This window comes from Pan troglodytes, chromosome 19, assembly GCF_028858775.2.
Source record: "Pan troglodytes isolate AG18354 chromosome 19, NHGRI_mPanTro3-v2.0_pri, whole genome shotgun sequence".
In the NCBI taxonomy this organism is placed as follows: Eukaryota; Metazoa; Chordata; class Mammalia; order Primates; family Hominidae; genus Pan; species Pan troglodytes.
In genome coordinates, this window is record NC_072417.2 from 3,742,254 (window position 1) to 3,769,578 (window position 27,325).

Sequence of the window (27,325 nt, forward strand, 5' to 3'; positions counted from 1 at the left end):
CCGCTATCTGTATAAACATGGAAATATCTACACCGCGATCTGTATAAACATGGAAATATCTACACCGCGATCTATATAAACATGGAAATATCTACACCGCTACCTATATAAACATAGAAATATCTACACAGCTATCTCTATAAACATGGAATTATCTCCACCGCCATCTATATAAACATGGAAATATCTACACAGCCATGTGTACATACATGGAAATATCTACACCGCTATCTATATAAACATGGAAATAACTACACCGCTATTTGTATAAACATGGAAATATCTACACAGCTATTTCTATAAACTTGGAAATACCTACACCGTCATCTGTATAAACATGGAAATACCTGTACAGTCATCAGTGTAAACATGGAAATATCTACACCACCGTCTGTATAAACATGCAAACATGTACAATGCCATCTGTATACACATGGAAATACCTACATGGCAATCTGTGTATAGATGGAAACATCAACACCGCCATCTGTACAAAGATGGAAATATCTACACTGCTACCTCTATAAACATGAAAATATCTACACTGCGGTCTGTATAAACATGGAAATATCTTCACCGCTATCTGTATAAACATGGAAATACCTACAATACCATCTGTATACACCTGGAAATATCTACACAGACATCTGTATAAATATGGAAATATCTACACCGCCAGCTGTATAAACATGGAAATATCTACACTGCCATCTATAGAAAGATGGAAATATCTACACCGCCATCTCTATAAATGTGGAAATATCTACACCGCCATCTCTGTAAACCTGAAAATATCTACACTGCCATCTCCATACAGATGGAAGTATCTACACCGACATGTGTATAAACACGGAAATACCTACACCACCGTCTGTGTAAACATGGAAATACCTACACCGCTATCGGTATAAACATGGAAATATCTACACCGCCATCTGCATGTCCATGGAAATATCTACTCCACCATCTGTATAAACATGGAAATATCTACACGGCCATCTGTGTATAGATGGAAATATCAACACCGCCATCTGTACAAACATGGAAATATCTACACCGCTATCTCAATAAACATGGAAATATCTGCACTGCCATCTGTAAAAACATGGAAATACCTATACAGTCATCTGTATAAAAATGGAAATACCTACAATGCCATCTGTATACACATGGAAATATCTACACAGCCATCTGTATAAACATGTAAATATCTACAATGCTATCTCTATAAACATGGAAATATCTACACCGTCATCTCTATAAACATGAAAATATCTACACTGCCATCTCCATAAACATGGAACTAACTACTCCGCCATCTGTATAAACATGGAAACATCTACACCGCCATCTGTGTGAATAAGGATTATCTACAATGCCATCTGTATAAAGATATAAATATCTGCACCGTGAGCTGTATAAACATGGAAATATCTACATCGCTATCTGTATAAACGTGGAAACACCAAACGCCGCTATCGGTATAAACATGGAAATATCTACAACGCCATCTATATAAACATGGAAATATCTACACCGCCGTCACTATAAGCATGGAAATATCTACACCGCGATCTGTATAAACATGGAAATATCTACACCGTGATCTGTATAAACATGGAAATATCTACACCGCTATCTGTATAGACATGGTAATATCTACACCACCATCTATATAAACATGGAAATATCTACACTGCCATCTGTATAAACATGGAAATATCTACAATGCCATCTTAGAAAGAGGGAAATACCTACACCGCAATCTGTGTAAACATGGAAATATCTACACCGATATCTTTAAAAACATGGAAATATCTACACCGCTATCTGTATAAACATGGAAATATCTACACCGTGATCTGTATAAACATGGAAATATCTAAATGGCGATCTGTATAAACATGGAAATATCTACACCGCTATCTGTATAAACGTGGAAATATCTACACAGCTATCTCTATAAACATGGAAATATCTACACCTCCATCTGTATAAACATAGAAATACCTACAAAGTCATCTGTATAAACATGTAAATATCTACACAGCCATCTGTATATACATGGAATTCTCTTCACCGCTATCTGTATAAACATGGAAATAACTACACCGCTATTTGTATAAACAAGCAAATATCTACACCGTGATCTGTATAAACATGGAAATATCTCCACTGCTATCTCTATAAACATCGAAATATCTACACCGCCATCTGTGTAAACATGGAAATACTTACAAAGTTATCTGTATAAACATGGAAATATCTACACCGCCATCTGTATAAACATGGAAATATATACACAGCCATGTGTACATACATGGAAATATCTACACCGCTATCTCTATAAACATGGAAATAACTACACCGCTATCTGTATAAACATGGAAATATCTACACCGCCATCTACATATCCATGGAAATATCTGCGCCGCCATCTGTATAAACAAGGAAATATCTACACGGTCATCTGTGTATAGATGGAAACATCAACACCGCCATCCGTACAAACATGGAAATATCTACACCGCTATCTGTATAAACATGGACATATCTTCACCGCTATCTCTATAAACATGGTAATATCTACACCGTGATCTGTATAAACACGGAAATATATACACCGCTATCTGTATAAACATGGAAATATCTGCACCGCTATCTCTATAAACATGGAAATATCTACAAAGCCATCTGTGTAAACATGGAAATACCTACACAGTCATGTGTAGGAACATGGAAATATCTGCACTGCCATCTGAATAAACATAGAAATATCTACACAGCCCTCGGTATAAATATGGAAATATCTGCATAGGCATCTGTATAAACATGGAAATAACTGCACAGCTATCTGTATAAACATGGAAATACCTACACCGCTGTCTCTATAAACATGGAAATATGTACACCGCTATGTGTATAAACATGGAAATATCTCCACTGCTGTCTGTATAAACATGGAAATATCTCCACCGTTATCTGCATGAACATGGAAAAATCTACAGCGCCATCAATATAAACTTTGAAATATCTACACTGCCATCTGTAAAAACATGGAAATGTCTACACAGTCATTTGAATAAACATGGAAATATCTACACCACTATCTGTATATACATGGAAATATATACACCACTATCTGTATAAACAGGGAAATATCTGCACCGCTATCTCTATAGACAAGGAAATGTCTACAAACCATCTGTATAAACATGGAAATATCTACGCCACTATCTGTATAAACATGGAAATACCCACACAGTCATGTGTAGGAACATGGAAATATCTACACTGCCATCTGTATAAACATAGAATTATCTACACAGCCCTATGTATAAATATGAAGTTATCTGCATAGGCATCTGTTTACACATGGAAATATCTGCACCGCTATCTGTATAAACATGGAAATACCTACACCGCTGTCTCTATAAACATGGAAATATGTACACCGCTATGTGTATAAACATGGAAATATCTCCACTGCTGTCTGTATAAACATGGAAATATCTCCACCGTTATCTGAATAAACATGGAAATATCTACAGCGCCATCCCTATAAACGTTGAAATATCTACACTGCCATCTGTAAAAACATGGAAATATCTACACAGTCATCTGAATAAACATGGAAATATCTACACCACCATCTGTATAAACATGGAAATACCTACAATACCATCTGTATACACATGGAAATATCTACACAGACATCTGTATAAATATGGAAATATCTACACCGCCATCTGTATAAACATGGAAATATCTACACTGCCATCTGTAGAAAGATGGAAATATCTACACCGCTATCTCTATAAATATGGAAATATCTACACAGCCATCAGTATAAACATGAAAATATCTACACTGCCATCTCCATAATGATGGAAGTATCTACTCCGCCATGTGTATAAACAAGGAAATATCTACACCACCATCTGTGAAAACATGGAAATATCTACACCGCTATCTGTATAAACATGGAAATATCTACACCACCATCTGCATGTCCATGGAAATATCTACACCGCCATCCGTATAAACATGGAAATATCTACATGGCCATCTGTGTATAGATGGAAATATCAACACCGCCATCTGTACATACATGGAAATATCTACACCGCTATCTCTATAAACATGGAAATATCTGCACTGCCATCTGTCAAACATGGAAATACCTATACAGTCATCTGTATAAATATGGAAATATCTACAAAGCCATCTGTATACACATGGAAATATCTACACAGCCATCTGTATAAACATGTAAATATCTACACTGCTATCTCTATAAACATGGAAATATCTGCACCGCCATCTCTATAAACATGAAAATATCTACACTGCCATCTCCTTAAACATGGAAATAACTACTCCGCCATCTTTATAAACATGGAAACATCTACAGCGCCATCTGTGTGAATAAGGAAATATCTACAATACCATCTGTATAAAGATATAAATAACTGCACCGCGAGCTGTATAAACATGGAAATATCTACATCGCTATCTGTATAAAGGTGGAAATGCCAACACCGCTATCGGTATAAACATGGAAATATCTACACCGCTATCTGTATAAACATGGAAATATCTACACCGCGATCTGTATAAACATGGAAATATCTACACCACGATCTGTATAAACATGGAAATATCTTCACCACGATCTGTATAAACATGGAAATATCCACAACGCTATCTTTAGAAACATGGTAATATCTACACCACCATCTATATAAACATGGAAATATCTACACATCCATCTGTATAAACATGGAAATATCTACAATGCCATCTGTAAAAAGATGGAAATATCTACACCGCAATCTGTGTAAACATGGAAATATCTACACCGATATCTGTATAAACATGGAAATACCTGCACCGCGATCTGTATAAACATGGAAATATCTACTCCGCGATCTGTATAAACATGGAAATATCTACTCCGCTATCTGTATAAACATGGAAATATCTACACCGCCATCTGTATAAACATGGAAATACCTACAAAGTCATCTGTATAAACATGGAAACATCTACACAGCCATCTGTATAAACACGGAAATATCTACACAGCCATCTGTATATACATGGAGGTATCTACACCGCTATCTGTATAAACATGGAAATAACTACACCGCTATTTGTATAAAGAAGGAAATATCTACACCGTGATCTGTATAAACATGGAAATATCTACACCGCTATTTGTATAAACAAGGAAATATCTACACCGCTATCTGTATAGGCATGGAAATAACTACACCGCTATTTGTATAAACAAGGAAATATCTACACCGTGATCTGTATAAAGATGGAAATAACTACACCGCTATTTTTATAAACAAGGAAATATCTACACCGCCATCTGTTTAAACATGGAAATATATACACAGATATCTGTTTATACATGGAAATACCTACACCGCTATCTGTATAAGCATGCTAATAACTACACCGCTATCTGTATAAATGTGGAAATATTTTTACCGCTATCCCTATAAACATGGTAATATCAACACCGCAAACTGTATAAACATGGAAATATCTACACCATGATCTGTATAAATACGGAAATATCTACACCGCGATCTTTATAAACATGGAAATATCTACACCGTGATCTGTATAAACATGGAAATATCTACACCGCCATCTCTATAAACATGGAAATATCTACACCCCTATCTGTATAAACATGGAAATATCCACACCGCTATCTCTATAAACATGGAAAAATCAACACCGCTATCTCTATGAACATGGAAATATCTACACCGCCATCTCTATAAACATGGAAATATCTACACCGCGATCTGTATAAATGTGGAAATATCTACACCGCTATCTGTATAAACATGGAAATATCTCCACTGCTATCTCTATAAACATCGAAATATCTACACCGCCATCTGTATAAACATGGAAATATTTACAAAGTTGTCAGTATAAACATGGAAATATCTACACCGCCATCTGTATAAACATGTAAATATATACACAGCCATGTGTTTATACATGGAAATATCTACACCGCTATATATAAACATGGAAATAACTACACCGCTATCTGTATAAACACGGAAATATCTACACAGCGGTCTGTATAAACATGGAAATATCTACACCGCTATCTGTATAAACATGGAAATATCTTCACCGATCTCTCTATAAACATGGTAATATCTACACCGTGATCTGTATTAACATGGAAATATTTACACCGCCATCTGTATAAACATGGAAATATCTACATGGTCATCTGTGTATAGATGGAAATATCAACAACGCCATCTGTACAAACATGGAAATATCTGCACCGCCATCTGTATAAACATGGAAATAGCTATACAGTCATCTGTGTAAACATGGAAATATCTACACCACCATCTGTATAAACATGGAAATATGTACAATGCCATCTGTATACACATGGAAATACCTACAGGGCAATGTGTGTATAGATGGAAACATCAACACCGCCATCTGTACAAACTTGGAAATATCTACACTGCTATCTCTATAAACATGGAAATATCTACACTGCGGTCTGTATAAACAGGAAATATCTACACCGGTATCTGTATAAACATGGAAATAACTACACCACGATCTGTATAAACATGGAAATATATACACCGCTATCTGTATAAACATGGAAATATCTGCACCGCTATCTCTATAGACATGGATATATCTACAAATCCATCTGTATAAACATGGATATACCAACACCACTATCTTTATAAACATGGAAATACCTACACAGTCATGTGTAGGAACATGGAAATATCTACACTGCCATCTGTATAAACATAAAATATCTACACAACCCTACTTATAAATATGGAGTTATCTGCATAGGCAATTGTATACACATGGAAATATCTGCACCGCTATCTTTATAAACGTGGAAATACCTACACCGCTGTCTCTATAAACATGGAAATATGTACACCGCTATGTGTATAAACATGGAAATGTCTCCACTGCTGTCTGTATAAACATGGAAATATCTCCACTGTTATCTGAATAAACATGGAAATATCTACAGCGCGTTCTCTATAAACATTGAAATATCTACACTGCCATCTGTAAAAACAAGGAAATATCTACACAGTCATCTGAATAAACATGGAAATATCTACACCACCATCTGTATAAACATGGAAATACCTACAATACCATCTGTATACACATGGAAATATCTACACAGACATCTGTATAAATATGGAAATATCTACACCGCCATCTGTATAAACATGGAAATATCTACACCGCGATCCGTATAAACATGGAAATATCTACACCGCTATCTGTATAAACATGGAAATATCTCCACTGCTATCTCTATAAACATCGAAATATCTACACCGCCATCTGTATAAACATGGAAATACTTACAAAGTTATCTGTATAAACATGGAAATATCTACACCGCCTTCTCTATAAACATGGAAATATCAACACCGCTATCTCTATAAACATGGAAAAATCAACACAGCTATCTCTGTGAACATGGAAATATCTAAAGCGCCATCTCTATAAACATGGAAATATCTACACCACGATCAGTATAAACATGGAAATATCTACACTGCTATCTGTATAAACATGGAAATATCTACAGAGCTATCTCTATAAACATGGAAATATCTACACCGCCATCTGCATAAACATGGAAATACCTACAAAATCATCTGTATAAACATGGAAATATCTACACAGCCATCTGTATAAACATGGAAATATCTACACAGCCATCTGTATATACATGGAGATATCTGCACCGCTATATGTATAAACATGGAAATAACTACACCGCTATTTGTATAAACAAGGAAATATCTACACCGTGATCTGTATAAACATGGAAATATCTACACTGCCATCTCTATAAACATGGAAATATCTACACCCGTATCTGTATAAACATGGAAATATCCACACCGCTATCTCTATAAACATGGAAAAATCAACACAGCTATCTCTGTGAACATGGAAATATCCAAAGCGCCATCTCTATAAACATGGAAATATCTACACCACGATCAGTATAAACATGGAAATATCTACACCGCTATCTGTATAAACATGGAAATATCTCCACTGCTATCTCTATACACATCGAAATATCTACACCTCCACCTGTATAAACATGGAAATACTTACAAAGTTATCTGTATAAACATGCAAATATCTACACAGCCATATGTACATACATGCAAATATCTACACCGCTATCTATAAAACCATGGAAATAACCACACTACTCTCTGTATAAACATGGAAATATCTTCACCGCCATCTACGTATCCATGGAAATATCTGCGTCGCCATCTGTATAAACATGGAAATATCTACACGGTCATTTGTGTATAGATGGAAATATCAACACGGCCATCTGTACAAACATGGAAATATCTGCACCGCAATCTGTAAAAACATGGAAATATCTACACCGTGGTCTGTATAAACATGGAAATATCTACATCGCTATCTGTATAAACAGGGAAATATCTCCACCGCTATCTGTATAAACATGGAAATATCTACACCGCTATCTGTAGAAACATGGAAATATCTACACCGCTATCTCTATAAACATGGAAATATCTGCACTGCCATCTGTAAAAACATGGAAATACCTATACAGTCATCTGTATAAACATGGAAATATCTACAATGCCATCTGTATACACATGGAAATATCTACACAGCCATCTGTATAAACATGTAAATATCCACACTGCTATCTCTATAAACATGGAAATATCTACACCGCCATCTCTATAAACATGAAAATAGCTACACTGCCATCATCATAAACATGGAACTAACTACTCCGCCATCTGTATCAACACGGAAACATCTACACCGCCATATGTGTGAATAAGGAAATATCTACAATGCCATCTGTATAAAGATATAAATATCTGCACCGCGAGCTGTATAAAAATGGAAATATCTACATCGCTATCTATATAAACATTCAAATACCAACACCACTATCGGTATAAACATGGAAATATCTACACCTCCATCTATATATACATGGAAATATCTACACCGCTATGTCTATAAACATGGAAATACCTACACGGCTATCTCTATAAACATGGAAATATCTACACCGCTATCTGTATAAACATGGAAATATCTACACCGCTATCTGTATAAACATGGAAATATCTACACCGCGATCTGTATAAACATGGAAATATCTGCACAGCGATCTGTATAAACATGGAAATATCTTCACCACGATCTGTATAAACATGGAAATATCTACACGGCTATCTGTATAAACATGGTAATATCTACACCACCATCTATATAAACATGGAAATATCTACACAACCATCTGTATAAACATGGAAATATCTACAATGCCATCTGTAGAAAGATGGAAATATCTACACCGCAATCTGTGTAAACATGGAAATATCTACACCGCGATCTGTATAAACATGGAATTATCTACAAAGCCATCCTTATATACATGGAAATATCTACACCGCTATTTGTATAAACAAGGAAATATCTACACCGCTATCTGTATAAACATGGAAATAACTACACCGCTATTTGTATATACAAGGAAATATCTACACAGTGATCTGTATAAACATGGAAATAACTACACCGCTATTTGTATAAACAAGGAAATATCTACACCGCCATCTGTTTAAACATGGAAATATATACACAGACATCTGTTTATACGTGGAAATATCTACACCGCTATCTGTATAAACATGCTAATAACTACATTGCTATCTGCATAAATGTGGAAATATTTGCACCGCTATCCCTATCTACATGGTAATATCAACACCGCGATCTGTATAAACATGGAAATATCTACACCATGATCTGTATAAACATGGAAATATCTACACCGCGATCTGTATAAACTTGGAAATATCTACACCGTGATCTTTATAAACATGGAAATATCTACACCGTGATCTGTATAAACATCATAATATTTACACGGCTATCTGTATAAACATGGAAATATCTACACCGTTATCTGTATAAACATGGAAATATCTACACCGCCATCTGTATAAACATGGAAATATCTACACTGCTATCTCTATAAACATAGAAATATCTACAATGCCATCTGTAAAAACATGGAAATACCTATACAGTCATCTGTATAAACATGGAAATATCTACACCACCGTCTGAATAAACTTGGAAATTTCTACAATGCCATCTGTATACACATGGAAATACCTCCATGGCAATCTGTGTATAGATGTAAACATCAACACCGCCATCTGTACAAACATGGAAATATCTACACCGCTATCTCTATAAACATGGAAACATCTACACTGCGGTCTGTATAAACATAGAAATATCTACACCGGTATCTGTATAAACATGGAAATATCTACACCACGATCTGTATAAACATGGAAATATTTACACCGCTGTCTATATTAACATGGAAATATCTGCACCGCTATCTCTATAAACATGGAAATATCTACAAATCCATCTGTATAAACATGGAAATACCTACACAGTCATGTGTAGGAACATGGAAATATCTACACTGCCATCTGTATAATCATAGAAATATCTACACTGCCCTCTGTATAAATATGGAAATATCTGCATAGGCATCTCTATAAACATGGAAATATCTGCACCGCTATCTGTATAAACATTGAAATACCTACACCACTGTCTCTATAAACATGGAAATATGTACACCGCTATGTGTATAAACAAGGAAATATCTACACCGTGATCTGTATAAACCTGGAAATATCTACACCGCCATCTCTATAAACATGGAAATATCTACACCCCTTTCTGTATAAACATGGAAATATCCACACCGCTATCTCTATAAACACGGGAAAATCACCACCGCTATCTCTATGAACATGGAAACATCTACATCGCTATCTCTATAAACATGGAAATACCTACAAAGTCATCTGTATAAACATGGAAATATCTACACAGCCATATGTATAAACATGGAAATATCTACACAGCCATCTGTATATACCTGGAAATATCTACACCGCTATCTGTATAAACATGGAAATAATTACACCGCTATTTGTATAAACAAGGAAATATGTACACCGCCATCTGTTTAAACATGGAAATATCTACACCGTGATCAGTATAAACATGGAAATATCTACACCTCTATCGGTATAAACATGGAAATATCTCCACTGCTATCTCTATAAACATCGAAATATCTACACCGCCATCTGTATAAACATGGAAATACTTACAAAGTTATCTGTATAAACATGGAAATATCTACACCGTCATCTGTATAAACATGGAAATATCTACACAGCCATGTGTATATACCTGGAAATATCTACACCGCTATCTATATAAACATGGAAATAACTACACCGCTATTTGTATAAACATGGAAATATCTTCACTGCTATCTCTATAAACATCGAAATATCTACACCACCATCTGTATAAACATGGAAATACTTACAAAGTTATCTGTATAAACATGGAAATATCTACACCGCCATCTGTATAAACAGGGAAATATCTACACAGCCATGTGTACATACATGGAAATATCTACACCACTCTCTATATAAACATGGAAATTACTACACCGCTATCTGTATATACATGGAAATATCTACACCGCCATCTACATATCCATAGAAATATCTGTGCCGCCATCTGTACAAACATGGAAATGTCTACACGGTCATCTGTGTATAGATGGAAATATCAACACCGCCATCTGTACAAACATGGAAATATCTGCACCGCTATCTGTATAAACATGGAAATATCTACACCGTGGTCTGTATAAACATGGAAATATCTACACCGCTATCTTTATAAACATGGAAATATATACACCGCCATCTCTATAAACATGGAAATATGTGCAACGCTATCTGTATAAACCTGGAAATATTTACACCGCGGTTGGTATAAACATGGAAATATGTGCACCGCTTTCTGTAGAAACATGGAAATATCTACACCGCTCTCTCTATAAACATGGAAATATGTACAACGCCATCTGTATAAACATGGAAATACCTATACAGTCATCTGTGTAAACATGGAAATATCTACACCACCATCTGTATAAACATGGAAATATCTACAATGCCATCTGTATACACATGGAAATACCTACACGGCAATCTGTGTATAGATGGAAACATCATCACCGCCATCTGTACAAACATGGAAATATCTACATTGCTATCTCTATAAACATGGAAATATCTACACCGCTATCTGTATAAACATGGAAATCCCTACACCGCTATCTGTATAAACATGGAAATATCTACAACGCTATCTGTGAAAACATGGAAATATCTGCAACGCCATCTGTGTAAACATGGAAATATCTACACAGCTAACTTTGTAAACTCGGAAATATCTACACCACTATCTGTGTAAAGATAGAAATATCTACACCGCAGTCTGTGCAAAGATGGAAATATCTACCCCGCTATCTCTGTAAACACGGAAATATCAACACCACCATCTGCATAAACATGGAAATATCCACACTGTCATCTGTATAAACATGGAAATATCTACACAGCCCTCTGTATAAAAATGGAAATATCTACACCGCTATCTGTATTAGCATGGAAATACCTACACCACTATCTGTATAAACATGAAAATATCAACACCGCTCTCCGTATAAACATGGAAATATCTACACCGCTATCCGTATAAACATGGAAATATCTACACCGCCATCTCTATAAACATGGAAATATCTACACTGCCATTTGTAGAAAGATGGAAATATCTACACCGCCATCTGTATAAACGTGGAAATATCTTCACCGCTATCTGTATAAACATGGAAATATCTACACCGCAATCTGTATAAACATGGAAATACCTACAACGCTATCTGTATAAACATGGTAATATCTACACCACCATCTCTAGAAACATGGAAATATCTACACCGCCATCTGTATAAACATGGAAATATCTACACTGCTATCTCTATAAACATGGAAATATCTACACCGCTATCTGTATAAACATGGAAATATCTACACTGCGATCTGTATAAACATGGAAATAACTACACCGCGATCTGAATAAACAGGGAAATATCTTCACCACGATCTGTATAAACATGGAAATATCTACACCGCTCTCTGTATAAACATGGTAATATCTACACCACCATCTCTAGAAACATGGAAATATCTACACCGCCATCTGTATAAAAATGGAGATATCTACAATGCCATCTGTAGAAAGATGGAAATATCTACACCGCTATCTGTGTAAACATGGAAATATCTACACCAATATCTGTAAAACATGGAAATATCTACACCGCTATCTGTATAAACATGGAAATATCTACACCGCTATCTCTATAAACATGGAAATAACTACACCGCTATTTGTATAAACAAGGAAATATCTACACCGTGATCTGTCTAAACATGGAAATATCTCCACCGCTATTTGTATAAACTAGGAAATATCTACACCGTGATCTGTATAAACATGGAAATAACTGCACCGCTATTTGTATAAACAAGGAAATATCTACACCGCCATCTGTTCAAACATGGAAATATATACGCAGTCATCTGTTTATACATGGAAATATCTACACCACTATCTGTATAAACATGCTAATAACTACACCGCTATCGGTATAAATGTGGAAATATTTGCACCGCTATCCCTATAAACATGATAATATCAACACCGCGATCTGTATAAACATGGAAATATCTACACCATGGTCTGTATAAACATGGAAATATCTACACCGCGATCTGTATAAACATGAAAATATCTACACCGTGATCTGTATAAACATGGAAATATCTAAACCGCCACCTCTATAAACTTGGTAATATCTACACCCCTATCTGTATAAACATGGAAATATCCACACCGCTATCTCTATAAACATGGAAAAATCAACACCGCTATCTCTATGAACATGGAAATATCTACACCGCCATCTGTATAAACATGGAAATATCTACACAGCCATGTGTATATACATGGAAATATCTACACCGCTATCTATATAAACATGGAAATAACTACAACGCTATCTGTATAAACATGCAAATATCTACACCGCCATCTTCATATCCATGGAAATGTCTGTGCACCCATATGTATAAAGATGGAAATATCTACACGGTCGTCTGTGTATAGATGGAAATATCAACCCCGCCATCTGTATAAACATGCAAATATCTACACCGCGGTCTGTATAAACATGGAAATATCTAAACCGCTATCTGTATAAACATGGAAATATCTACACCGCTATCTCTATAAACATGGAAATACCTACACCGCTTTCTCTATAAACACGAAAATATCTACACTGCTATCTCTATATACATGGAAATAGCTACACCTCCATCTCTATAAACATGAAAATATCTACACCGCCATCTTCAAAAACATGGATGTATCTACACCGCTATCTGTATAAACATGGAAATATGTACACCACTATCTGTATAAACATGGAAATATCTACAACGCCATCTGTATAAAAATGGAAATATCTACACTGCAATCTGTATAAAGATGGAAATATCTACACCGCGAGCAGTATAAACATGGAAATATCTACACCGCTATCTGTATAAACACGGAACTACCAACACCGTTATCTGTATAAACATGGAAATATCTACAGCGCTATCTCTGTAAACATGAAAATACTTACACCACCATCTCTATAAACATGGAGATATTTACATCGCTATCTATATAAACATAGAAATAACTACACAGCCATCTCCATAAACTTGGAAATATCTACACCGCCATCTGCATAAACATGGAAATATCTACACAGACATCTGTATAAACATGGAAATATCTACACTGCCATCTGTAGAAACTTGGAAATATCTACACTGACATCTGTAGAAAGATGGAAATGTCTACAAAGCGATCTCTATAAACATGGGAATTTCTACACCGCTACTTGTATAAACATGGAAATATCTACACTGCTATCTGTATCAACATGTAAATAACCACACCGCAATCTGTATAAACATGGAAATATCTACAATGATATCTCTGTAAACATGGAAATATCTACAGAGCCATCTGTGTAGACTTGGAGATAACTACACCTCTGTCTCTGTAAGTTTGGCAATACCTACAGCGCAACCTGTGCAAAGATAGAAATACCTACACCGCTATCTCTGTAAACATGGAAATATATACACCGATATCTGTACAAACATGGAAATATCTACACTGCCATCTGTATAAACATGGAAATGCCTACACCACTTTCTCTGTAAACATGAAAATATCTACACTGCTATCTCTATATACATGGAAATATCTACACCTCAATCTCTATAAACATGAAAATATCTACACCGCCATCTTCAGAAACATGGATGTATCTACACCGCCATCTGTATAAACATGGAAATATCTACACCACTATCTTTATAAATATGGATATATCTTCACTGCCATCTGTATAAACATGGAAATATCTACACCGCCATCTGTATAAAGATGGAAATATCTACACCGCAATCTGTATAAATATGGAAATAACTACACCGCTATCTCTATAGACATGGAAATATCTACACCGCTATCTGTATAAAGATGGAAATATCTACACCGCGAGCTGTATAAACATGGAAATATCTACACCGCGATTTGCATAAACAAGAAAATATCTACACCGCCATCTGTTAAACATGGAAATATATACACAGACACCTGTTTATACATGGAAATATCTACAGCGCTATCTGTATAAACATGCTAATAACTACTCCGCTATCTGCATAAATGTGGAAATATTTGCACCGCTATCCCTATAAACATGGTAATATCAACACTGCGATCTGTATAAACATGGAAATATCTACACCATAATCTGTATAAACAAGGAAATATTTACACCGCGATCTGCATAAACATGGAAATATCTACACTGTCATCTGTATAAACATGGAAATATCTAAACTGCCATCTGTGGAAAGATGGAAATATCTACACCACGATCTGTATAAATATGAAAATATATGCACCGCTATCTGTGTAAAGATGGAAATAACTACACCGCAATCTGTGCAAAGATGGAAATATCTACATCGCTATCTGTATAAACATGGATATATCTACACCATTATCTGTATAAACATGGAAATATCTACACCGCTATCTGTATAATTATGGAAATATCTACACCGCCATTTCTGTAAACATACAAATATCTACAGAATCATCTGTATACACATGGAAATATCTACACAGCCATCTATATAAACATGGATGTATCTACACAACTATCTCTATAACAAGGAAATACCTACAGCGCTTTCTCTGTAAACATGGAAATATCAACACCACAATCTCTATAAACATGGAAATATCTACACCGCCATCTGTATAAACATGAAAATATCTACACCGCCATTTCCATCAACATGGAACTATCTACACCGCCATCTAAATATACATGAAAATATCTACACCGCTATCTGTATAAAGATGGAAATATCTACACCGGTATCTCTATAAACATGGAAATATCTACAGAGCCATCTGTATAAACATGGAAATATCTACACTGCTATCTCTATAAACAAGGAAATATCTACAATGCAATCTGTATAAACATGGAAATATCTACATCGCTATATGTATAAACAGGGAAATATCTCCACTGCTATCTGTATAAACATGGAAATATCTACACCGCTATCTGTATAAACATGGAAATATCTTCACCGCTATCTGTATAAACATGGAAATATCTACACCGCTATCTGTATAAACATGGAAATATCTACACCACGAGCTGTATAAACATGGAAATATCTACACCGCTATCTGTATAAACATGGAAATAGCAACACCGTTATCTGTATAAAGATGGAAATATCTACACCGTTATCTCTATAAACATGAAAATACTAACACCACCATCTCTCTAATCATGGAAATATTTTCACCGCTATCTCTATAAACATGGAAATATCTACACCGCCATCTCTATAAACATGGAAATATCTACACCGTCATCTGTATAAACATGGAAATATCTACACCGCTATCGGTATAAACATGGAAATATCTACACCGCGATCTGTATAAACATGGAAATATCTACACCGCGCTCTGTATAAACATGGAAATATCTAAACCGCTATCTGTGTAAACATGGAAATATCTACACAGCAATCTCTATAAACATGGAAATAACTACACCGCCATCTGTATAAACATGGAAATACCTACAAAGTCATCTGTATAAACATGGAAATATCTACACAGCCATCTGTATAAACATGGAAATATCTACACAGCCATCTGTATAAACCTGGAAATATCTGCCCTGTCATCTATATAAACATGGAAATATCTACAGAGAACTCTGTATAAACATGGAAATATCGGCACAGCCATCTGTATAAACATGGAAATATCTACAATGCTATCTGTATAAACATGGAAATATCTACACCGCTATGTGTATTAACGTGGAAATATCTCCATTACTATCTGTATAAACATGGACAAATCTCCACCGCAATATGTATAAACATGAAAATATCTACACTTCTATCTCTATAAACATGGAAATATCTACACTGCCATCTGTACAAACATGGAAATATCTACACAGTCATCTGTAGAAACATGGAAATATCTACACCGCTATCTCTATAAACATGGAAATAACTACACCGCTATCTCTATAAACATGGAAATATCTACACCGCTATCTCCATCAACATGGAAATATACACACCGCCATCTCTTTAAACATGGAGGTATCTACAACGCCATCTACATAAACAAGAAAATATCTACACTGCCATCTATATAAACATGGAAATATCTACACCGCCGTCTCTATAAACATGGAAATATCTACACTGCCATTTGTAGAAAGATGGAAATATCTACACCACCATCTGTATAAACGTGGAAATATCTACACCGCTATCTGTATAAACATGGAAATATCTACACCGCAATCTGTATAAAAATGGAAATATCTACACCTCTCTCTGTATAAATATGATATATCTAAACCGCTATCTCTATAAAAGTGGAAATATCTACACTGCTATCGGTATAAACATGGAAATATCCTCACTGCTATCTCTATGAACATTGATATATCTACACCAATATCTCTATAAACATGGAAATATCTACACCGCCATCTCTATAAACATGGAAATATCTACACCGTCATCTGTATAAACATGGAAATATCTACACCGCTATCGGTATAAACATGGAAATATCTACACCGCGATCTGTATAAACATGGAAATATCTACACCGCGATCTGTATAAACATGGAAATATCTAAACTGCTATCTGTGTAAACATGGAAATATCTACACAGCTATCTCTATAAACATGGAAATACCTACACCGCCATCTGTATAAACATGGAAATACCTACAAACTCATCTGTATAAACATGGAAATATCTACACAGCCATCTGTATAAACATGGAAATATCTACACAGCCATCTGTATAAACCTGGAAATATCTGCACTGTCATCTATATAAACATGGAAATATCTACAGAGAACTCTGTATAAACATGGAAATATCGGCACAGCCATCTGTATAAACATGGAAATATCTACACCGCTATGTGTATTAACGTGGAAATATCTCCATTGCTATCTGTATAAACATGGACAAATCTCCACCTCAATATGTATAAACATGAAAATATCTACACTTCTATCTCTATAAACATGGAAATATCTACACTGCCATCTGTACAAACATAGAAATATCTACACAGTCATCTGTAGAAACATGGAAATATCTACACCGCTATCTCTATAAACATGGAAATAACTACACCGCTATCTCTATAAACATGGAAATATCTACACCGCTATCTCCATCAACATGGAAATATACACAACGCGATCTCTTTAACCATGGAGGTATCTACAACGCCATCTACATAAACAAGAAAATATCTACACTGCCATCTATATAAACATGGAAATATCTACACCGCCATCTCTATAAACATGGAAATATCTACACTGCCATTTGTAGAAAGATGGAAATATCTACACCGCCATCAGTATAAACGTGGAAATACCTACACCGCTATCTGTATAAACATGGAAATATCTACACCGCAATCTGTATAAACATGGAAATATCTACACTGCTCTCTGTATAAATATGAAATATCTAAAGGCTATCTCTATAAAAGTGGAAATATCTACACTGCTATCTGTATAAACATGGAAATATCCTCACTGCTATCTCTATGAACATTGATATATCTACACCGCTATCTCTATAAACATGGAAATATCTACACTGCCATCTCTATAAACATGGAAATATCTACACCGTCATCTGTATAAACATGGAAATATCTACACCGCTATCGGTATAAACATGGAAATATCTACACCGCGATCTGTATAAACATGGAAATATCTAAACCGCGATCTGTATAAACATGGAAATAGCTAAACCGCTATCTGTGTAAACATGGAAATATCTACACAGCTATCTCTATAAACATGGAAATATCTACACCGCCATCTGTATAAACATGGAAATAACTACAAAGTCATCTGTATAAACATGGAAATACCTACACAGCCATCTGTATAAACATGGAAATATCTAGACAGCCATCTGTATAAACCTGGAAATATCTGCACTGTCATCTATATAAACATGGAAATATCTACAGAGAACTCTGTATAAACATGGATATATCGGCACAGCCATCTGTATAAACCTGGAAATATCTGCACTGTCATCTATGTAAACATGGAAATATCCACAGAGAACTCTGTATAAACATGGAAATATCGCCAGAGCCATCTGTATAAACATGGAAATATCTACAACGCTATCTGTATAAACATGGAAATATCTACACCGCTATGTGTATTAACGTGGAAATATCTCCATTGCTATCTGTATAAACATGGACAAATCTCCACCGCAATATGTATAAACATGAAAATATCTACACTTCTATCTCTATAAACATGGAAATATCTACACTGCCATCTGTACAAACATGGAAATATCTACACAGTCATCTGTAGAAACATGGAGATATCTACACCGCTATCTCTATAAACATGGAAATAACTACACCGCTATCTCTATAAACATGGAAATATCTACACCGCTATCTCCATCAACATGGAAATATACACACTGCCATCTCTTTAAACATGGAGGTATCTACAACGCCATCTACATAAACAAGAAAATATCTACACTGCCATCTATATAAACATGGAAATATCTACACCGCCATCTCTATAAACATGGAAATAGCTACACTGCCATTTGTAGAAAGATGGAAATATCTACACCGCCATCTGTATAAACGTGGAAATACCTACACCGCTATCTGTATAAACATGGAAATATCTTCACCGCAATCTGTATTAACATGAAAATATCTACACCGCTGTCTGTATAAATATGAACTATCTAAACCGCTATCTCTATAAAAGTGGAAATATCTGCACTGCTATCTGTATAAACATGGAAATATCCTCACTGCTATCTCTATGAACATTGATATATCTACACCGCTATCTCTATAAACATGGAAATATCTACACCGCCATCTCTATAAACATGGAAATATCTACACCGTCATCTGTATAAACATGGAAATATCTACACCGCTATCTGTATAAACATGGAAATATCTACACTGCGATCTGTATAAACATGGAAATATCTACACCGCGATCTGTATAAACATGGAAATATGTAAACCGCTATCTGTGTAAACATGGAAATATCTACACAGCTATCACTATAAACATGGAAATATCTACACCGCCATCTGTATAAACATGGAAATACCTACAAAGTCATCTGTATAAACATGGAAATATCTACACAGCCATCTGTATAAACATGGAAATATCTACACAGCCATCTGTATAAACCTGGAAATATCTGCACTGTCATCTATATAAACATGGAAATATCTACAGAGAACTCTGTATAAACATGGAAATATCGGCAGAGCCATCCGTAAAAACATGGAAATATCTACAACGCTATCTGTATAAACATGGAAATATCTACACCGCTATGTGTATTAACATGGAAATATCTCCATTGCTATCTGTATAAACATGGACAAATCTCCACCGCAATATGTATAAACATGAAAATATCTACACTTCTATCTCTATAAACATGGAAATATCTACACTGCCATCTGTACAAATATGGAAATATCTACACAGTCATCTGTAGAAACATGGAAATATCTACACCGCTATCTCTATAAACATGGAAATAACTACACCGCTATCTCTATAAACATGGAAATATCTACACCGCTATCTCCATCAACATGGAAATATACACACCGCCATCTCTTTAAACATGGAGGTGTCTACAACGCCATCTACATAAACAAGAAAATATCTACACTGCCATCTATATAAACATGGAAATATCTACACCGCCGTCTCTATAAACATGGAAATATCTACACTGCCATTTGTAGAAAGATGGAAATATCTACACCGCCATCTGTATAAACGTGGAAATATCTACACCGCTATCTGTATAAACATGGAAATATCTACACCGCAATCTGTATAAACATGGAAATATCTACACCTCTCTCTGTATAAATATGAAATATCTAAACCGCTATCTCTATAAAAGTGGAAATATCTACACTGCTATCTGTATAAACATGGAAATATCCTCACTGCTATCTCTATGAACATTGATATATCTACACCACTATCTCTATAAACATGGAAATATCTACACCGCCATCTCTATAAACATGGAAATATCTACACCGTCATCTGTATAAACATGGAAATATCTACACCGCTATCGGTATAAACATGGAAATATCTACACCGCGATCTGTATAAACATGTAAATATCTACACCGCGATCTGTATAAACATGGAAATATCTAAACCGCTATCTGTGTAAACATGGAAATATCTACACAGCTATCTCTATAAACATGGAAATACCTACACCGCCATCTGTATAAACAGGGAAATACCTACAAACTCATCTGTATAAACATGGAAATATCTACACAGCCATCTGTATAAACATGGAATATCTACACAGCCATCTGTATAAACCTGGAAATATCTGCCCTGTCATCTATATAATCATGGAAATATCTACAGAGAACTCTGTATAAACATGGAAATATCGGCACAGCCATCTGTATAAACATGGAAATATCTACAACGCTATCTGTATAAACATGGAAATATCTACACCGCTATGTGTATTAACGTGGAAATATCTCCATTGCTATCTGTATAAACATGGACAAATCTCCACCGCAATATGTATAAACATGAAAATATCTACACTTCTATCTCTATAAACATGGAAATATCTACACTGCCATCTGTACAAACATGGAAATATCTACACAGTCATCTGTAGAAACATGGAAATATCTACACCGCTATCTCTATAAACATGGAAATAACTACACCGCTATCTCTATAAACATGGAAATATCTACACCGCTATCTCCATCAACATGGAAATATACACACCGCCATCTCTTTAAACATGGAGGTATCTACAACGCCATCTACATAAACAAGAAAATATCTACACTGCCATCTATATAAACATGGAAATATCTACACCGCCGTCTCTATAAACATGGAAATATCTACACTGCCATTTGTAGAAAGATGGAAATATCTACACCGCCATCTGTATAAACGTGGAAATATCTACACCGCTATCTGTATAAACATGGAAATATCTACACCGCAATCTGTATAAAAATGGAAATATCTACACCTCTCTCTGTATAAATATGATATATCTAAACCGCTATCTCTATAAAAGTGGAAATATCTACACTGCTATCTGTATAAACATGGAAATATCCTCACTGCTATCTCTATGAACATTGATATATCTACACCAATATCTCTATAAACATGGAAATATCTACACCGCCATCTCTATAAACATGGAAATATCTACACCGTCATCTGTATAAACATGGAAATATCTACACCGCTATCGGTATAAACATGGAAATATCTACACCGCGATCTGTATAAACATGGAAATACCTACACCGCGATCTGTATAAACATGGAAATATCTAAACTGCTATCTGTGTAAACATGGAAATATCTACACAGCTATCTCTATAAACATGGAAATACCTACACCGCCATCTGTATAAACATGGAAATACCTACAAACTCATCTGTATAAACATGGAAATATCTACACAGCCATCTGTATAAACATGGAAATATCTACACAGCCATCTGTATAAACTTGGAAATATCTGCACTGTCATCTATATAAACATGGAAATATCTACAGAGAACTCTGTATAAACATGGAAATATCGGCACAGCCATCTGTATAAACATGGAAATATCTACACCGCTATGTGTATTAACGTGGAAATATCTCCATTGCTATCTGTATAAACATGGACAAATCTCCACCTCAATATGTATAAACATGAAAATATCTACACTTCTATCTCTATAAACATGGAAATATCTACACTGCCATCTGTACAAACATAGAAATATCTACACAGTCATCTGTAGAAACATGGAAATATCTACACCGCTATCTCTATAAACATGGAAATAACTACACCGCTATCTCTATAAACATGGAAATATCTACACCGCTATCTCCATCAACATGGAAATATACACAACGCCATCTCTTTAACCATGGAGGTATCTACAACGCCATCTACATAAACAAGAAAATATCTACACTGCCATCTATATAAACATGGAAATATCTACACCGCCATCTCTATAAACATGGAAATATCTACACTGCCATTTGTAGAAAGATGGAAATATCTACACCGCCATCAGTATAAACGTGGAAATACCTACACCGCTATCTGTATAAACATGGAAATATCTACACCGCAATCTGTATTAACATGAAAATATCTACACCGCTGTCTGTAGAAATATGAACTATCTAAACCGCTATCTCTATAAAAGTGGAAATATCTACACTGCTATCTGTATAAACATGGAAATATCCTCACTGCTATCTCTATGAACATTGATATATCTACAGGGCTATCTCTATAAACATGGAAATATCTACACCGCCATCTCTTTAAACATGGAGGTATCTACAACGCCATCTACATAAACAAGAAAATATCTACACTGCCATCTATATAAACATGGAAATATCTACACTGCCATCTCTATAAACATGGAAATATCTTCACCGCAATCTGTATAAACATGGAAATATCTAAACCGCTATCTGTGTAAACATGGAAATATCTACACAGCTATCTCTATAAACATGGAAATATCTACACCGCAATCTGTATATACATGGAAATATCTACACCGCTCTCTGTATAAACATGGAAATATCTACACCGTGATCTGTATAAACCTGGAAATATGTAAACCGCTATCTTTGTAAACATGGAAATATCTACACAGCTATCACTATAAACATGGAAATATCTACACCGCCATCTGTATAAACATGGAAATACCTACAAAGTCATCTGTATAAACATGGAAATATCTACACAGCCATCTGTATAAACATGGAAATATCTACACAGCCATCTGTATAAACCTGGAAATATCTGCACTGTCATCTATATAAACATGGAAATATCTACAGAGAACTCTGTATAAACATGGAAATATTGGCACAGCCATCTGTATAAACATGGAAATATCTACAACCCTATCTGTATAAACATGGAAATATCTACACCGCTATGTGTATTAACGTGGAAATATCTCCATTGCTATCTGTATAAACATGGACAAATCTCCACCGCAATATGTATAAACATGAAAATATCTACACTTCTATCTCTATAAACATGGAAATATCTACACTGCCATCTGTACAAACATGGAAATAACTGCACAGTCATCTGTAGAAACATGGAAATATCTACACCGCTATCTCCATCAACATGGAAATATACACACCGCCATCTCTTTAAACATGGAGGTATCTACAACGCCATCTACATAAACAAGAAAATATCTACACTGCCATCTATATAAACATGGAAATATCTACACCGCCATCTCTATAAACATGGAAATATCTACACTGCCATTTGTAGAAAGATGGAAATATCTACACCACCATCTGTATAAATGTGGAAATACCTACACCGCTATCTGTATAAACATGGAAATATCTACACCGCAATCTGTATTAACATGAAAATATCTACACCGCTCACTGTATAAATATGAACTATCTAAACCGCTATCTCTATAAAAGTGGAAATATCTACACTGCTATCTGTATAAACATGGAAATATCCTCACTGCTATCTCTATGAACATTGATATATCTACACCGCTATCTCTATAAACATGGAAATATCTACACAGCCATCTCTATAAACATGGAAATATCTACACCGTCATCTGTATAAACATGGAAATATCTACACCGCTATCTGTATAAACATGGAAATATCTACACCGCGATCTGTATAAACATGGAAATAACTACAACGCGATCTGTATAAACATGGAAATATCTAAACCGCTATCTGTGTAAACATGGAAGTATCTACACAGCTCTCACTATAAACATGGAAATATCTACACCGCCATCTGCATAAACATGGAAATACCTACAAAGTCATCTGTATAAACATGGAAATATCTAGACAGCCATCTGTATAAACATGGAAATATCTACACAGCCATCTGTATAAACCTGGAAATATCTGCACTGTCATCTATATAAACATGGAAATATCTACAGAGAACTCTGTATAAACATGGAAATATCGGCACAGCCATCTGTATAAACATGGAAATATCTACAACGCTATCTGTATAAACATGGAAATATCTACACCGCTATGTGTATTAACGTGGAAATATCTCCATTGCTATCTGTATAAACATGGACAAATCTCTACCGCAATATGTATAAACATGAGAATATCTACACTTCTATCTCTATAAACATGGAAATATCTACACTGCCATCTGTACAAACATGGAAATATCTGCACAGTCATCTGTAGAAACATGGAAATATCTACACCGCTATCTCCATCAACATGGAAATAACTACACCGCTATCTCTATAAACATGGAAATATCTACACCGCTATCTCCATCAACATGGAAATATACACACCGCCATCTCTTTAAACATGGAGGTATCTACAACGCCATCTACATAAACAGGACAATATCTACACTGCCATCTATATAAACATGGAAATATCTACACCGCCATCTCTATAAACATGGAAATATCTACACTGCCATTTGTAGAAAGATGGAAATATCTACACCGCCATCTGTATAAACGTGGAAATACCTACACCGCTATCTGTATAAACCTGGAAATATCTACACCGCAATCTGTATTAACATGAAAATATCTACACCGCTCTCTGTATAAATATGAACTATCTAAACCGCTACCTCTATAAAAGTGGAAATATCTACACTGCTATCTGTATAAACATGGAAATATCCTCACTGCTATCTCTATGAACATTGATATATCTACACCGCTATCTTTATAAACATGGAAATATCTACACAGCCATCTCTATAAACATGGAAATATCTACACCGTCATCTGTATAAACATGGAAATATCTACACCGCTATCTGTATAAACATGGAAATATCTACACCGCGATCTGTATAAACATGGAAATAACTACAACGCGATCTGTATAAACATGGAAATATCTAAACCGCTGTCTGTGTAAACATGGAAATATCTATACAGCTATCACTATAAACATGGAGATATCTACACCGCCATCTGTATAAACATGGAAATACCTACAAAGTCATCTGTATAAACATGGAAATATCTACACAGCCATCTGTATAAACATGGAAATATCTACACAGCCATCTGTATAAACCTGGAAATATCTGCACTGTCATCTATATAAACATGGAAATATCTACAGAGAACTCTGTATAAACATGGAAATATCGGCAGAGCCATCTGTATAAACATGGAAATATCTACAACGCTATCTGTATAAACATGGAAATATCTACACCGCTATGTGTATTAACGTGGAAATATCTCCATTGCTATCTGTATAAACATGGACAAATCTCCACCGCAATATGTATAAGCATGAAAATATCTACACTTCTATCTCTATAAACATGGAAATATCTACACTGCCATCTGAACAAACATGGGAATATCTACACAGTCATCTGTAGTAACATGGAGGTATCTACACCGCTATCTCTATAAAC